The sequence below is a fragment of the Macaca mulatta genome, chromosome 7, assembly GCF_049350105.2.
Source record: "Macaca mulatta isolate MMU2019108-1 chromosome 7, T2T-MMU8v2.0, whole genome shotgun sequence".
In the NCBI taxonomy this organism is placed as follows: Eukaryota; Metazoa; Chordata; class Mammalia; order Primates; family Cercopithecidae; genus Macaca; species Macaca mulatta.
The window spans coordinates 24,906,821-24,924,467 of record NC_133412.1 but is presented as its reverse complement, the minus strand read 5'-3'; the positions used below and the strand labels follow the sequence as shown (position 1 = coordinate 24,924,467).

Here is a 17,647-nt window from a genome sequence, read left to right as displayed (position 1 = left end):
CTGAAGGAATAATGAGATCCAGGCTTGATTCAGGACGAGAGGCCAGATGGGAACAGTAGAGCATTAGGATGTTATGATGCTGGGGTAACCTTTCCATAATGATGTTGTGTGGCCTGAAGTTTGATGCTGAGAATCTACAGTGATTTCTGGCTTAGAAATAAGAAATTGACCAGTAAATGAAAAAAAAAAAAAAAAAAACAAAGCCTATCTATATCCAATCTCTCCCCACCAATCCCCTCTCCCAACATTGTTATCTATTTGTATACGCAACAGTATTTTAGCAAATGAAAATTCTCAAAATTCTAATCACATCCTTATCCCAAAGCCTGGATTTAATCAGAAAGCTTCATGGTGCTTCTGACTCAGTAGAGTTAGTTATCCTGTTTAATTGGATTGACGGTGACAATTGTAATTACCTTAGATGAGATTGCCTGTAATGTAATTATACTTCCTTCATCAGCATGAGCTGGACTTGTGGAATACATACAGATGATGCCTCCAATTACTCAGAGGTTAAGAAGAACATTATATTGCCTCACAAATCCTGTTTGTTACTGTATAGACTTGTAAAAATTATGGAAGAAACTGAAGGAATTACTCCTCTAAAGCAGGTTTGTGATCCAAATATGTTTCTGTTTCATAGAGTAAGATGACTACATTCCAGAACTATATTTTTGTTTAAATAAAAAATATATTTTAGGAACTCAGTATGGGGGTAGCAATAGTAAATCTGATATTTTATTATTATTTTGTTTCTGCTTATTATGTACAGTGACTGCATGTAAAAGACATTTTTAAAAAGCATACAATACATAATGAAGTTTAACTTGACTTTTTCCATGATCTGAAAACTTATAGTCTCTAGAATTAACATAGGAAATAACAGGAGATAACTTTAAAATACTAGTCTTTATGAGTAGATGGACCCATAATTAATATCTAGGAAGCCAGATGCTCTACTACAATGATAGTTTTCTCTATTTTCCAATTAACACATGGAGAACTTTAAAATTTTCAATTGGAAGCCCAGCCTCTCAACAGGACACGTCTGCCAAATGTATTGCAAACACATGTAGTTTAGGAGAAAAGGCACATACTACAAATCCACCCCAACCTTATTAGCTTTAGCATTGCTCTCATTAAAAATAGAGCTGCTTACAGGTTTTTCCTTCTGAAGCATATGAAACATAGAACTTGGAAATGTGCCCTTTTGAAAACTTATTCCTGTATTCACAAACCAGATGGTGCACATCAGATGCATTCTGATTTTCTAATGAAATAAAAAAGGATCTCTATTATGTTATTTAATATGATTAGCACATCTTCAATTGCTAATTTTTACAGATACTCCTGGAGAGTTAAACAACTTGGCGAATACTCTCCTGCTGGAGTTGGACAGGAAGGCCTCACCAAAGCTGAAAGGTTAGGGCTGTGCTGGGGGCACTTGGCTTTCTAATTCTTCCAAAATAGGCTTTGGAGAGGTGCAAGGCCTTGCCACAGCTGCTCACAAAGAAACCTTCTTCTGTCTTTGAACATCAGAGACAAAGAGTCTGCTGTATCATAAAAGGGCTGACTGGGCAAGAAAAAGATACACACATACACGCTGTCTCTCTCATTCTCTCTCTCTCAATTTCTGTTAAGTCCAGTACTTAGTCAAGCAATATTCATAGCATGCTCACATCACTAACATCACCAGTAAACTCTAATTCTGAGCACCATTTGAATGTCTCACTCATGACATACAGCAAAAACTTATCTAAAACCAATAACAATTTGCTGGATTTTGCCAACAAATTGGAGAATGGTATAATGTTGTTTACCTTGAAAAAGGTTGGCTTGTCTGGTCAAAAACCTGAAAAAAGAAAAGAAGAGAGAAATGGATTGATTTTTTCTATTACTTCTGACCTTTAAAACCACAATACTGAGTTAAACATAGTTGTGGTGTGCTTATTAATTTAGTAAATCAGATTGTCATTCTCTAATTTTATGTATCTCTTGCTTGAAGTAATAATGGCTTCAGCTAAGTTGGATTCTAACCTGAATCCAATTTCTCTATTGATTTCCACTATTAGTTAGGAATATGTTCAGCTGAGGAAAAGCATCCACCAGAAGACCAGAGTAAAACACCATGGTAGGCTAGACACTGTGCTTGTGAAACATCTGTTTTTTTTGTTGTTGTTGTTGCTGTTGTTGTTGTTAAACTTTTAAAACTGGAAGATCTCTGGTCAGCTATGTCTTATTTTATCTTCTTCTACAGATAAGAGAAACATTTCTTTGGGCTGAGACAGCTGTTTCATGAAATGCAACATCATATCTCATTTTTCTTCATGAACTTCTCTCATTTAACCATTAGGCTGGAACAACACATATTACCAATAGGTTCAGTCGTATAACACTCAGAACCTGGAAATAACAAGTTGGGAGTTTCAGATCCTACAAAATAAATCAGTTACTCCATCAATTCTATAATATAAGGCAAAGAATCTGAAAATTTAAGGAAGATACTTTGAACAACACTGTGCAAAAGCTATTGCTGAGTTAGGTATTCAGTTAAGCCAGACACCACGCCTGGTTCTCAGTTTGTTTTGCAAAAGCATTTATTCTACATTTTAAATATGCACATGTTCCAACTTGGGCTAGAAAGACTTAACTAAAAATAGAACCACTATCACCAAGTGATGCTATGGTTGACCAATACTCCAGGATTTGAAAAAAAAATTCCCCAAATGGTACAAATTCCCCAAATGCTACAAATTCCCTGGGAACTGGAAGCTCTTCCTCTCCTTAAGGTGAAAGTCTGCTTCTCCTCTTGGTGTTTCGCCACTAAAAAAAGAAAGTATTTAGCAAACAACTAGCAGATCCATCAAAAGGTTAGGATTCTTTTTATTTTAGTGCTCTTTCTTAATGGGCAAAAATTGATTGATTAGTTCACCTGGAATGTTCTTAGCCTTAGGGCAGAAAAAGAGCTTTGTATGCATTAGTGGACTGGATTTATAAAAGAAAAAAGTCCACATTCAAGAATACAGAGAACTTCAAAAATAGAAGAAAATAGAAAAAAGAAAAACAAGGTCTGGAAGCATATTAAAATTTTTGCATTCATTAAAAATCAAATGACTGTGTTTTTAGTTGTATTGAGTTATCCTATGTGTACTGGATCTTTGCCTTAGCTCCAAATGTACTCGTATTATCTCTAAATCCATTTGGATAGTTTATACAGTGAACCCTGGAATCACCTTTGTTTCTCCAAACTCCATCTACTTTTTGAGAAAAAAAAAAAAAAGCTTAAGGCAGATCTTTCCCCATTAGATCTCCAACCTCTCTGTTGCTCCCTTCCCCCACTTGTTGGTGAAACTACTTTCTGGAAGAGGCTTTTCTTAGGCGAAGTTTGTTTACCTTTCAGACAAGACAAGGGGTGAAACAGAGGAGCAGCGACCTCCTTGCCATTGGTTAGAATGAAGTGAGGGGAGCTACCAGAACGCAGAGGTATTAATCTCCTGTTACTCTGATGTTACCTCAGACCCTCGTCTACTATTTATTTGGCTATACTCCCAGCACAGTGATTTACATCTTGGAGGAAGTGGTATTTAAATGTGTGTGCATGAGATTCTGTTGGGGAGTTTGTTAACAACGCAGATTCCTGAGCTCTAGCCTGCTCTATGAAATCTGCGTCCCTAGAGGATTAGCACCCAGGAATGTTCATCGATAAGCTTTTCTAGCCAGTATGATTTGGTAGGTGGTCTCACGACCACATTTTTGGAAACAGACTTAGGATGACATGAAAAGTGACATCAGGCTGTGCTAAGTGCCAAGCCTTGAGTGGAAAGGTGTTTTAAGCCGCTATCTTATCTCAGAATACATACTCAATAAATATTTAAATCTGAGAAAACCAGTATTTAATATATAAGTAAAATCTGTTTATTATTTGCTATTGTTTTTCTTTATCGTTTCCAAACAGATATCTGATCTGCCTTAAGCATTATTTGCCTTGGTGATCTGTCAATTACTGAAAAAGGGAGAAAGCTTAGGTGATATACACTCTAATTAATGTGGCCCTCATATACTGTTTAAGTAAGTAATAGAATCCTTACCACTTATAGCTGGAAAGACTTTTTAAAAATGTAGCCCAAGCTTTTTAATTTTTTCAGGTGCAGATGCTTTAATGCAGAGAGATGAACTAACGTAGGAATTATTTTGTACAGGGGGGTGATCTGAAATATTAATGGGCTATTTCAACCATCAGCTTGAATAATTCAAAGGTGTCTGCTTAATTTTTGTGCTTTCCCAGCTCATATGAAAACATCCACAAAGAGAACTATGTAAGTAAATACAATTAATCCTAATCAATCATGTACTGTCTTGGATTTCCCTAGAACCAAAACACTGAAATGGACACATGACATCCTGCTGGTCCTAATTTTCCACCAATTCATGAAACACTTCATGCTTTGCTTGGGACAGCACGAACCTTTCAACCTCCAATTATATTAATATTTTGAAGGCACTGAAGTGCCCAAATATGTGACATGAAGTCCTTGAGTGTGGAATGGCCTTTTCCAAAAGACATACAGTTTGCATAAATGGAAGTGAACACAATATTATCACCCCTTGAGATTTCCTGGTTTTGGAACAAAGAGGTGGTGATGCTGGATGCTTTACAGTATAATCTCCTTTTAGAGATTCTTAGTGCACAACATTATAAATTCAGAGTTCTTTTGAAATAAAGAAAAATGTTACCTTTATTTCATCCATCATTTTAAAAAGTTATTTACCCTAGGAAACACTGAACAGAGTGATCTTTTTTAAACTTAGTTTTTTAAATTTAATTTTATTTTTTGACACATTATAATTGCATAGAATTATGGGGGTACACAGTGATGTTATTTTATATATATTATATATAGATATATATATATACACACACACACACACACACGAATGATGTGGAATGATTGAAACAAGCTAATTTCATATCCATCAACTTAAATAGTTATCATTTATTCCTGCTGTCTAACTGCAACTTTCTGCCCTTTGACCGACATCTTTCTCATTCCCCAAACTCCCCACCCCCAGCCTCCAGTAATCACTAATCTACTCTTTGCTTCTATGTATTTTATTATTTTAGACTCCATATATAAGTGAGAACATGTAATTGTTCTCCTTACGTTCTTGGTCTGTTTCACTTAACATAACGTCCTCTAGGTTCACTCATGTTGCCTCAAAAAACAGATTTTCTTCATTATTAAGGCTGTGTAGTATTCCATTGTGTATATATTTCCCTTTTTCTTTATCCATTCATCCCTGGGTTGATACTTAAGTTATTTCCACATCTTGGACACTGTAAATAATGCTGTAATGAACATGAGAGTGTAGCTATCTCTTCAAAATACTAATTTTAAGTCCTAGACTACCTACCCAGTAGTGGAATTGCTGGACCATATTGTTGTTTTGCTTTTAGTTTTTTGAGGAATCTCCACACAGTTTTCCATAACGGCTGTACTCATTTACATTTTCACCAGCAGTGTACAAAGATTTTCTTTTCTCCCATCCTTACCAATATTTGTTATCTTGCATCGTTTTTTTAATAATAGCCATTATGACAGGTGGGAAGTAATAATCTCATCATTTCCCTAATGATTACTGATGTTGAGCATTTTTTCATATATCTGTTGCCCATTTTTAAATTGAGTTATTTATTTTTTTGCTATTGAGTTTTTGAGTTCTTACATATTTTGGATATTAACCCCTTCTCAGAGGTATTGCTTGCAAATATTTTCTCTTAACCTGTAGGTTTTCTCTTCACTCTGTTGTTTTCTTGCTATGGAGAAGATTTTTAGTCTGATGTAATGCCTTTTGTCTATTTTTTGTTTTGTTTTCTTGAGCTTTTTGGGTCAAATTAAAAAAATAATTGCCCAAACCAATGTTGTGTAGTTTTCTTCTCCTACGTTTTCTTCTAGTTAGTTTTACAGTTTCAGAACTTACATTTGAGCCCTTAAACCATTTTGATTTTATTTTTGTATGTGGAGAGAGATATGGGTCTAATTTCATTCTTTTGCATGTGGATATCCAGTTTTCCCAACACTCTTTATTAAAGCCACTGTCCCTTACCGATTATGTTCTTGGCACTTTTGTTAAAAATTAATAGATCATTGATGTGTGAGTTCATTTCTGGGTTCACTATTCTGTTCTATTGGTTGTGTCTATTTTTATGCCAGTATAATGTTATTCTATGTACTATAGCTTTGTAATATAGTTTAAAGTCAAATAGTGTGATGCCTCCAGCTTTGTTTATCCTGCTCAAGTTTGCTTTGGTTATTTGGTGTCTTTGCAATACCATATAAATTTTAAGATTTTATTTTCTATTTCTGTGAAAAAATGGCATTGCAATATTTATAGTAATTGCTTCAAATCTGTATACTGCTTTGAGTAGTATGCACATTTTGGCAATATTAATTTTTCCAAGACATGCAGACAGAATATATTTCCATGTATTTGTGTCTTCTCCAATTTCTTTTATCAATGTTTTATAGTTTTCATTGTAGAGATCTTTCTTCTCTTTGGTTAAATGTATTCCTAGGTATTTTAGTTTTTGTAGCTATTGTGAATAAAATTTTTAAATTTCTGTTGTGGATAATTTGTTGTTAGTGTATAGAAATACTACTGCTTTTTGTTTGTTGATTTTGTATCCTGCAACTTTACTGTATTTGTTTTTCAGTTCCAACAGTTTTTTTTTGATAGGGTGTTTAGGGTTTTCTATACATAAGATCATGTCAGCAAACAGCAACAATTTCACCACTTTCTTTCTTACTTAGATGCCTTTTATTTATTTCTCTTGCTCAATTACTCTGGCAAGGACCTCTAATATTATATTATATTGAATAGAAGTGGTTAAAGTGGGCATCTTTGTGTTGTTCCTGATCTTCAGAATTATATGCCCATAAATTGGATAACTAGAAGAAATGGGCACACCATAGACACATACAATTTACCAACACTGAATCAAGAAAACATTTAAAATCTAAAAATATGAATAATAAGGAGATGGAATCAATAATAAAATTTTCTCCCGTCAAAGAAAAGCCCAGGACTTGATGACTTCATGGGTGAATTCTAACAAACATTTAAAGAATAATACCAATTTTTCTCAAGTGTTCCCTAAAAATTAAAGAAAAAGGAGTACTTTGGAACTCTTTTCATGAGGCCAGCATTACTCTGATACCAAAGCCAGACAAGGACATTACAATAAAAGAAAATTACAGGCCAATATCCCTGATGAATATCGATTCAAAACATCCTCAACAACAAGAATACTAGTAAACTGAATTCAACAGCATATTAAAAGTATGATTCACCATGATCAAGTAGAATTTATCCTAGGGATGCAAGGATGGTTCAACATATGTGAATCTATAGATGTGAAATATCATATTAGCAAAATGAAGGACAAAAACCATATGCTCATCTCATCAGATGCAGAAAAAGCATTTGATGAAAAATTCAACTTGCTTTCATAATAAAAACTCTCAACAAACTAGGTATGGAAGGAATGTACCTCAATACAATAAAGGCCATATATAACAACCCTACAGCTGACATTAACCTCAATGGTGAAAAGTTGATTTTTAAAATAAATGTGATTTTTGTCTCTTTTTTACTGGACCATCATTTGATTCCTATTGGAAAAGCCCAAAACTCTGCAATGAAGATCACAGGGTCTTTCAACATCTGGAACCTATCTTTCTTCTCAATTAGCCCCTCACCTGGATATCTCCCAGATTCCAGCAAAACTGAACACTGTTTCCAGGATCCACCACACCACTTCAGCCTCCATGCCTTTACATGTACCATTACCCTTGCTTGGAATGCCTGTGTTCAAACTCCTCTACAAACAAATACACACATACCCTCAGACACCATTCTTCCAGCCTTTTCACCTGACAAATATCTGCTCCTCCTTCAAAATCTACTCCAAACACTATTTCTGTGGGGCCTTTCTCAATCTTCCCAAACTTGGTTACTTCCTTCCTTGTGCTCCCATTTTGGTTATTTCTAACTATTCTAGAATACTCTTCAAACTATAAATTATACTTTTCTGTGTAAAGGTCCACCTCCCTCATTAGAGTGGGAGCTTCTTGGAAGCGGGTACTGCCACTTACTTAATAAACATTCAATGCCTACTCTGTTCTGGGAAGTTCATATCCTGAAGTATAGGTCCTGGAACAGTGAGTGTATCTGATAGGTACCCAATAATGGCTGATTTAGCATAAATAACTGAATGTCTCCTGCAAATTCTCTCAGTGATATAATGATTGTCATGAACTACCTGCTCACAATTTACCTGCAGGTGTCCCTGAGAAACACACATGGAGGTGACTTAGTTGTTAGTAAGGTGATGGGTATGCTAATTTCAGAAATAAGAAATCATTTTCAGAATAACTACTGGCCTTTAAAGAGCAAAAAGAAAAGGACACAAAGGAAAAGGAGGAGGACAAGAAAACCAACCAAACCTGGGACCAGGGCAAAAGAAATGAACTTTCTCTTCTTAAAGCAAGAAATTTGTTTGTACCTAGGGAAGATGAGAATAATGAGTTCTATAATAGTGATTTCAGTTCTGTAGATAAACAAATATTATCTTTCATAGTGTTTAAGCCTTGATAGCATCTGCCCCTCTTGCTGCACAGGAGATGGGAATTATGTTGTCTATGCACTGATGAATTAAAACTACCTCAGGCATTGTCAACTGTGATGACACTTGATACGGTTTGGATCTGTGTCCCCACCCAAATTTCCTGTGAAATTGTAATCCCCAGTGTTGGAGATGGGGGTCTGGCAGGAGGTGACTGGCTCATGAAGGTGGATCCTTCATGAATGGTTTAGCAACATCCACTTGGTGGTATTCTTGTGACAAGGGTTCTCATGCGATCTGCTTGTTTAAGTGTGTAGCACCACACCCCCCTATTTCTTGCTTCCACTCCAGCCATGTGATGCGCCTACTCCCCCTTCCGCCATGATTATAAGTTTCCTGAGGCCTCCTCTGAAGTAGAACAGATGTCGGCATCATGCTTCCTGTACATCCTGTGGAATAATGAGCCAATTAAACCTCTTTTCTTTATAAATTACCCAGTCTCAGGTATTTCTTTACAGCAATGTAAAAACAGACTAACATACTACTTCACCCTGGAATCATCTTCTTCAAATTTTTAAAGAAGGGAGAATGTCTTGGTGTTTGAAGCTTTTTTTTTTTTTTCCTGATTATTTAAGTCTTTCCAGGCAATTGTCCAAACCCAAGGACTTTAGTTTAAAGTCTTCATTTTTAGAAATTTTCATGTAATTCTCTGTTTGGATTGATGGTATAGTTTTTTTTTTTGTTTTTTTTTGAGATGGAGTTTCGCTCTGTTGCCCAGGCTGGAGTGCAGTGGTGCAATCTCTGCTCACTGCAAGCTCTGCCCCCCGGGTTCACGCCATTCTCCTGCCTCAGCCTCCCGAGTAGCTGGGACTACAGGCACCCACCCAGCAGCCGGCTGATTTTTTTGTATTTTCAGTGGAGACGGGGTTTCACCGTGTTAGCCAGGATGGTCTCAATCTCCTGACCTTGTGATCCACCCACCTCAGCCTCCCAAAGTGCTGGGATTACAGGTGTGAGCCACCATGCCCAGCCAGATCTTTTTTTGACTAATCATGAGACAAAAAGTAATGAATGCTTCTGAAATTCCAGACCAAGTTAGAGTCAAGGACACTTCACAGAGAAGAGTGGTACTGCTGTGGCTCTCAGGAAGAGATGAAAAGGCACATCTGTCTTTGTATGATCTGTACTGTGCCAAGACCTAGCTTTGTTTATTCCATTAGTGAATGCGTTCTGGAAGGTTATGTTCATTATGGCACTTTGTCACTAATCTGATAAGAAAAACAATTAACGTGATTGCCAACACTGTTACTTTTCATAATGAGCAAAGCAATATATATGCAGTTATGATGAATAATCATTGGATGCCATGTATTATGGACTACAGTTAGAATTCATTTGTCAATTACAGAGCTACTACACAATGCAAATAAAAATTCCACAATCTTTTCATAATTTTCATGAAGGGCCCTTCTAGATGCAAATTTTTATTTATGCAATTTTCATAGGATGCAATTTGACATGGTCTCCGTCTCTAAACCAAGGGGTTTGTTGTAAACACAATTTAGCTTGCAAATACAGTTAAATGACTAATCACAGAAACTCACTCCATGATCATTGACAAAAATGGCCACACCTAACACAACTGAAGTTAACACTGAGGAAAATGGGTCTGCCTCTCACCCACACCCAGGCAATCAATCACAGCAAAATGAACTAAATATGACTGTTTTCTAGGATGAGATACAATTAATCTGTGCAGTCTGAGTCAGAAAAATTCATATGTTAGGTACTGTTTTCCCACATTAAATACAGTAGTATGCTACAAAGGGAAATGTGGAAGGACTGGTTCACAAAAACAGAGTAAGGCATTCTCTAAGTATGTTTAGATGAGATGTGTGAACTATTTTTCACATTTTTCTTCCCTTCTCTTGTGGCCTACGAAATATGAAGACATTGATTTTTAATGAAATGTACTTATGAAACAGTGATCATATTTTCCCAGCTTCCATTACCTTGATTTCAGAAATAACATCTAGTTCGCTGACTGCTGGAGACCTAGATTAGGGCTGGAAAACTCAGGAAATGTCAACAAGAATGCCACTGACAGCAGGAAACAACCGCTCCCCCAGGATTTCACTCTCATTCCCCTTTCCAAAATTTATCATTTAACAATGACAGATGTTGGGGTCTTGTGGTGTATGTTATCGTAGTTAGCTCTCTCCCCCATTCTTCACTGTGGCTCTTTCCAAACATCACTCTCCCAAGCTCTCTCTCCTACCACACTTCTTTCTTACCAGTGTCAGCACATAACTTTGTTTCTTCAGACACAGAGACACTAGATGCCAGTACATGAGAATTCTCTCAACATCCTGAAGCTGCTGTACCCACTCCCATATGTCACTCTCCATCCACACATTTGTTGTGTCTCTATCCATCCTCATCTGCTTCTCTCCTGATACAATGAAACAGGTGTTTTTCCTGCAGTCTCGGGCTTAAACCACTAATTAAATTCTGGAGCCTATCCTCTCATAGCCCCTCTCTCACTGTGTAACTTTTGAGGTTAGGTCAATGGAGTCTTGTTCCTTCCACTTGGGTCTTCTGGAACACTTGCTCTGGGGGAAGCTAGCTGCCACGTAAAAAAGTCCAACACACCTGGTCACGTGGAAAGGCTGCAAGAAGCAAGAGAACAATGTCCAGCCAGGCCCCAGGAGTTCCTATCATCCACGATGAAGCACCTGTCATATGGAGAAGCCTCTGGACACATAGCCCCATAGAACCTTCAATTGTGCTACTGGATTGGATGTTTGTGTTCCTCCAAATTTAATGTTGAAACTGAATCCCCAATCCAACAATATTAAGAGACGGGGCCTTCAGGAGATAAGTAGGTTATGAGAGCTCCATGTCATGAATGGGGTTAGTGCCCTGATATAGTAAAAGAACAAGAGGCAGTCTGTTAGTCGCTTTTGCCCTTGCTTTCCTCCCACCTCACGAGGATGCAGCAACACAGTGCCATTTATGAAGCAGGGAGAAAGTCCTCACCTGCACCTGTTGTTACCTTGACCTTGAACTTCTCTACATCTACAACTGTGAGAAATAAATTTCTATTGCTTATGGATTACCCGGCCTAAGGGCTTTGGTTATAGCACCAGGAATGGACTAAGAATTTAATTCCAGCCCAAGTCAAGATCTGACTGCAATTGTATGAGAGATTCTGTACTAGTCCCCTAGGGATTCCATATCAAGTACCACAAACTGGGTGGCTCACAAAGAAGAAATTTATTTCCTCACAGTTTCTGAGGTGAGAAGTCCAAAATCAAGGTGTTGGCAGGGCCACGCTCCCTCTGAAGTCTGGGTAGAATCCTTCCTTTGCCTTTTCCTAGTTTCTGGTGGTGGCCATCGATCCTTGGTATTCCTTGGACTACAGTGGCATCGGTCTGAGCTCTGCCTCTGTCATCACATGGCATTCTCTCTATGTGTCTCCTTCCTCTTCTTACCAGGATGCCAGTCATATGGTATTTACAGCCCATCATACTCCATTATGACTTCACATTAGATAATTCTATCTACAAAGATCCTATTTCTTTTTTATGTATTAATTTATTATTTATTTTTTATTATACTTTAAGTTCTAGGGTACATGTGCACAACTTGCAGGTTTGATACGTAGGCATGCATGTGCCAAGTTGGTTTGCTGCACTCATCAACTCATCATTTACATTAGGTATTTCTCCTAAAGCTATCCCTTCCCCAGCCCCCCACTCCCTGACAGGCCCTGGTGTGTGATGTTCCCTGCCCTGTGTCCAAGTGATCTCATTTTTCAACTCCCGCCTATGAGTGAAAACATGTGGTGTTTGGTGTTCTGTCCTTGTGATAGTTTGCTGAGAATGATGGTTTCCAGCTTCATCCATGTCCCTGAAAAGGACATGAACTCATCCTTTTTTATGGCTGCATAGTATTCCATGGCATATATGTGCCACATTTTCTTAATCCAGTCTATCATTGATGGATATTTGGGTTGGTTCCAAGTCTTTGCTATTGTGAATAGTGCTGTAATAAACATACATGTGCATGTGTACAGAGACCCTTCTGAGGCAACAGGGGTTAGGACTTCAACATATCTTTTGGAGGAAAACAATTCAGCCCAAAACAGACCCCAATCTACAACCGTCTAACTGAACCCAATCAACCCATGAAACTCTAAAAGATAATAATAAATGGAGGTTTTAAGCCACTAAGTTTTAGGGTGGATTGTCCCATAGCTATAGATAACCAAAATGCCTTTCTTTACTCAAATCTACTCAACCTACTACAGTTTGGCTTTTGCCAACATACTCTACTGACACTACTCTTGTTAGGCCACCAGTGACTGTCTTGGTGTTCAATCCAGTGGATGAGTTGCTGTTCTACAGGGATCCCTCTACCTCTGTGCCTTCCTAAAGTCCACTGAAATGACCAAGGAAATATGTATGCAAGAATAAATTCACTAAATCCCTACAAAGCAAAGAAGGTGGACATCAGCAGACGGGAAACTTGGAGTATTTTTTAAAGATGGAAAGTGGGTAGGATTGGATGGAAAGAGGAAGAGAAACATGGTCAAGGAGCCCATGGCTCAGCAGGCCAAGGAGAGGACCACTGGGAGGGCAAGCACTTGCTTTGTCAGTAGGGTCCAGGGGAGAGCTCACACTAGGAGTCAGCAGGGGCTGGAGCAGGATCAGGAGGCTCTGCCAGAGTCAGAGCCAGGCTCTCTGGTTCTGCCCCGTCTCCCTGACCATGCAGAGCGTGGGGGAGACATGCCCCCTTACCTACATTTATTAGAAAAAAATAGCACCGTATCTGGGAAGAAACATGAAAGTATTTCCCATCCATGTACCCCTTCTTGCCACCAGAATGGAGGTGGTATGGTGGGAGTGGTGCCCTCTGCTGTCTAGCCATGCACACACCCTGAAGGAAGCCTGCTGGGAGGGGACCCATGTGTGACTCAGCCGGCATATCCACTCATGGTTTAACCACTCACAGTGGAGGGCTGCTCAGAACATGAAACACCTTTCATTCAGTGTTTCTCAACCTCAGTACTATTGACACTTGGTGCTGGATAATCCTTATTGTGGGAGTCTGTTCTGTGCACCGTAGGATGTTTAGCAACATCCTTAGCTTCTACCCATTAGATGCCATTAGTATGCACCCTCCCCACTGTGACAGGTGTGGCAACCAAAAACGTCTCCAGGCATTGCCAAGTGTGCCCCTGGCAGAGAAACTGCCCCTGATTGCGAACCACTGCTTTTCATTCATGACTGACAAACCCTCTCTTTGGCTCTTTGCTTATTACTAAGGCACTACAAAACTCAGTCCTCTAGGAAATACTAGTCATGTCTACGTGTAACTGCCTTCTAAACCCCTACTCCCACTCTCTAAATTCTTCCAGGGACTTTACTTTTTCCTTCCCAGACGGAGCCACAATGGAGACTCACACTTTGAGACAACATCCAGATGGCTGGTCTTCAAACTGCAATTGCAAATGCCTGCAAGGGAGGCTCTCTGTAGCTCAAATTTGTGATTTGTGGTTTCAGGTATATCCAGTTCTTGTGCTAATTCAAAACTTTTCTCTGAGTAGTGACTCTTTTTGTACAGAGTCTGAGGAGCACGGCTTACAAAAGAGGAAAGGCAGGAGCGGGCAGCTGAAAGGCTAATACCAGGGATTCAACTTTGCTGAAGTCAGTCTAATCTACTCTCTAAAGGATAGAGGTCGAACAGGCTAAAATTCTGCCCCCTAGACAAATGGCCTTGCTGGAGTTTCACTGAAGTTAATTACCCCTCTGAAAAGGCAATGTCTCTGCAGAGGAAGGATAGTGGGGCAGGAAATCTTGGAGAGTGAGAGGACAGACATGACTGGGGTCATGGCTGGAGTCCTTTGTGGGATCCTTTGGGCTGGCCAACTCTCATTAGAGGGACTAGGAGTGTATATGGGATAGGGCGTGGGAGGGAGCCAGAGAGAAGAGGCCCTTTCTGCTCAGTCTTTTTATGAGTGTCAGGGGAATTTCTTCATTAGTTAGGCATCCAGTTATCTTTCCTCTGTGTTTTCCTATGTTGCACACATGCAACTTCTCAGCTACTCTTTTCAGAGAGATGGCAACTGTCTGAACAAACCAATGTTCCCATCTCAATTCTCATTTAGCTACAACAGTGAGCTCACCTGACAATGCAAATGGAGAAAGGGGAGGAGATTCAGGCATTCTAGTATTTACTGAAATCCGAAATGTCAAAGTGACATCTCAATAAAAAAGAAAGAAAGAAAGGAAGAAAGAAAAAGGAAAAAATGTTTTTATTGCTCCAGCAATCAGCAAACTCTAGCCCTGACACCTGTTTTTATAAATAGAGTTTCACTGGAACACCACTATATTCATATAGTCTATGGCTGCTTACAAAGACATAGCTGTGATAAAGCATGTATGGCCCTCACAGCCTAAAATATTGACTAGGTTGTCCTTTAGAGAAAACGTTTGCCAGCCCTGGCTTCGGATCACTGAAGGCAGAATTTATTTTGCACCATATGTAGTGGACTTGTTTTTCTTATCTGTGCTATAGCTAACCCTAAAGAAATTGTAAGGGTTTCAACATAAGACTGACAGTTGTAGAAGATATGTATAGATTCAGGGCTTCTTTATTTTCCAACGAATCATGCTCTTCAGAGAGGTCTGAAATGCTGTGGGACCAGAGACTAGTTTGGACCCTCCAGTCAGCAGAAATGTAAGATGGAGCCACGGCACACAAGACAAGGGACTATCTGAATGGAAGAAGTGTAGAGGAGGTGATGGGACCACTTTGAAACCCAGGACAGAGCCATGACAGGTGGGGTGAGGTAGGGCAGAGGGGGCCTTACATGGCCTTCCTGCACTCCCAGCCAGCCTGCCTCCTTCAGCTTTGCTCCTCCCATGCCAGGGAAGCTCCTCCAGCCCCAGGAAGAGGCTTCCTCCAGTGGGTTGGGCCCATCAATGAATGCTGAAGCTCCTTCTTCCCGTCCGTCCGCTGCTCCTATACTACAATAACTCTTCTCTCTCTTTCCCCAAACCCAGACTCCCTGGAGACTTCAGCCTCTAGCCTACCCTTTGGCAGCCTTCCCAGCCCACTGGAAACACCCTGGGGAGAAGACAGCTGAAGACAAACACAGGCAGGTCTTGTAAAAAAAAAAACAAAAACAAAAAACAAAAAACAAACAAACAAAAAAAACCTGTCAAATTTCATTTTGAAAATCTTACCTTACATTTAAATGCAGTTCTAGCAAAAAATAAGTAGCAAAACAGTTTTTTTTTTAACAGATGGACGGCTGCAGGGTGGGGTCGGGGGTGGAACTTGTGAATACGTTCTACAGGATTTTTCCTCGAAGATAATTCATTTAATTCCACAAATCACTGTTACTATGAGCCAGCTGTTGGGGCTTGAGGGGCACTTTACTCATAGAACTCCATTGTAAAATGCTGTTGGTTTCCCAAAGTAAAATCTTCTGTATACAATGATAGGATATGAGACCATTTGGATAATGTAACCACCATTTATTTGCATTTTTGTAATACATCATAGCAAACAAAGCACTATGAAAGAGAGGACCATATTTGGTCTTTCTAGCCAATCTAAGAAGTAGATAAAAAGTTACAGCTCTGTAAAAATAAGTTAATTAAGGCTCACTGAAGTTAGCTGCCTTGCCCAACCAAGACTGCCCTACAGTACAAAAAAGACATGAAGCAAGACCATGATTTCTGAGTTCTTGGCATTTTCCCTGGCATCCTTGATGTATCTTCTAAATTACAGTGCTGGCTCTCATCTTCCAATAGGCCCCTATCACCTCTTGTAGGAAGTCCCTAAATTCCACTGCCTGCGAAGCACTGTTTGTACACTAAATAAGGGATACATCACGAAAACACATCTAAGAGGCCATAATAAATAGCATGTAATGGAACTCATTTAAAAGGCACTTTTTGTCATTTTTATACATAATAAATATTAAAAGTATCTATTATTATTTAAGTGTAGAAAGACTTGCTCATTTTAAAAGGTTGAGAAACAGCAAATTAACGGGTTTATTGAAGTGAGTATTACAGAATTTGAAGGAACCATAGTGGTCTTGGGTACGAATGTAACCCCGAACAAATGGTCCCCCCCGGTCCCATCCCTCCTTTAAAAAGCCAGTTAATCATAATAACTCTTTGGAGAGAGGCTGTGTGTCTGCGCCTGATGGTTAGGGCCGCAGGCTGGCGCCAGACAAATCTGAGCAAGTTTCTAAACTTTTCTCAACGTGAGCTTTGGCATATATAAAACAGTACTTGCTTATGGGGTTGCTGTAGGAATTGAAAAGGATAATGCATTTTAAAAAATTACTTAGCCCAGTGCATAGCACATAGTAAATGAGGGAACATTTTTTGTTATTGTTATCAATAATATTATTGACATAAATAATGTGTTTGGCCTTGCCCCCAGATCAGTCAGTACTCTCCTAATTTCTGTGAAAAGATGCTGCTTGGCTGAGCTATTGGAGGCCTGCAGAAACTTGTTATGGAAAAGGTGGCCTGTCTTTCTCTTATTTCTTGCTACACAGTGTCCTTGCCTCTATTAAGCTAGCAACAAGCCCCAGGCAATATTACCTTTTCAAGAAGAGGATAGGCTCCCACATTGGGGCTGTCAGAGAGAATTTGGGACATGAGAGCCGTTTAAATAAATCAGACCTGACAAATCTGATTTACAGATTAAAATAATGTTGTGATACTTACCAACAGTATATATAGCAAGTTAAGACACCACCGACAGGCAGACATTGATTGCCTATTTTAATCAACTGGTATAATTTAGGTACCACTAGAAGCAAAATGCTTAGGAAAGGTAAATCTGATCATATATAATTTCCATGTTGATGCATTTAAATGTCAAGTAAGACCTTTGTGCAGGGTTTGTTACAAGGTGACACATCTGCTGTATTATGTGAGGTCACATCAGGTTTCATTTGGATGTTGGGAGAAGATCTGACTTGACATAAAC

General features: G+C 38.9%; 1 long non-coding RNA gene across 1 annotated transcript in view; it reads right to left on the bottom strand.

The window, feature by feature from the left end:
• Positions 1-747: 747 nt before the first annotated feature.
• The window catches only part of LOC144329864 (uncharacterized), a 191,496-nt gene continuing 174,596 nt past the window's right edge, over positions 748-17,647 (bottom strand). Inside the window, exon 3 of the long non-coding RNA XR_013395564.1 lies at positions 748-1,852. This is a non-coding gene — a long non-coding RNA (uncharacterized LOC144329864). The remainder of the gene's footprint in view (positions 1,853-17,647) is intronic.